This window comes from Corvus brachyrhynchos, unplaced genomic scaffold (genome assembly GCF_000691975.1).
Source record: "Corvus brachyrhynchos isolate BGI_N302 unplaced genomic scaffold, ASM69197v1 scaffold532, whole genome shotgun sequence".
NCBI lineage: Eukaryota > Metazoa > Chordata > Aves > Passeriformes > Corvidae > Corvus > Corvus brachyrhynchos.
In genome coordinates this window covers 83,770-84,471 of record NW_008236454.1, presented here as the reverse complement: position 1 = coordinate 84,471, position 702 = coordinate 83,770, and the positions used below count along the sequence as shown (strand labels likewise).

Sequence of the window (702 nt, the reverse complement as noted above, 5' to 3'; positions counted from 1 at the left end):
CAGCCTCGTTCCCCATTGGTTGGTTTGTGTTCCCCTGCGCGGGCAAGGACCCTCGGGTCCCGTGATTGAGCAGTTCCTCAGCAGAGCTCTGGCCATGAGGCTGGAGAAATAAACATCTCTGAAACATCTATCAAGAATCGGTCCATATATATTTCTTTTCCACAGGCCTCCTTGTTTGATATGCGTGTTACAGTATCTGCACTGTAAAAAATGGTGGTGAATCGCTGGCAAGACACCAATCCCTAAGGACAGAAAATTCATGAGTTAAAAACCACTCCAGATCTCTCTCTTCTCACCTTGGTTTGGATATTCTCTCTGGACTATGGAAGAATCATGGGAAATGTGGCTCTCTGAACCACAGAAAGAAATGTATCTAGAAGTTAAAGGAATCCTTGAACAGCAAAACAAGAAAGTATTATTTCCAGGAGATCTAGAACATTTTTTTAACTGGCTTTTCAAAAATTTCTTTTATATTTCTCGAGACTTACTTTTTGATATTAATCCTTGTGGAACTATTTATGGGTGTTTTTGGTCCGAAATCTTGTGTGAGATGAAGGATCAAACAGAACATGCATTAGTGATAGAACCTCTCCGAGGATGCCTTGTAATCAGTGAAGCTCTTCAGGAGCATTTGTATGGTCCCATTACCCCTAAAGCAGAGGGTGGCCTTAATCCTGTAGCCGAGACCGCGCGGCAGCCCTC

At 43.2% G+C, this 702-nt stretch overlaps 1 long non-coding RNA gene across 1 annotated transcript in view; it reads left to right on the top strand.

Moving 5' to 3' along the window:
* LOC108444622 overlaps window positions 1-702 on the top strand; it is a 25,277-nt gene that overhangs the window by 14,558 nt on the left and 10,017 nt on the right. Inside the window, exon 2 of the long non-coding RNA XR_001859259.1 lies at window positions 629-633. This is a non-coding gene — a long non-coding RNA (uncharacterized LOC108444622). The remainder of the gene's footprint in view (window positions 1-628; window positions 634-702) is intronic.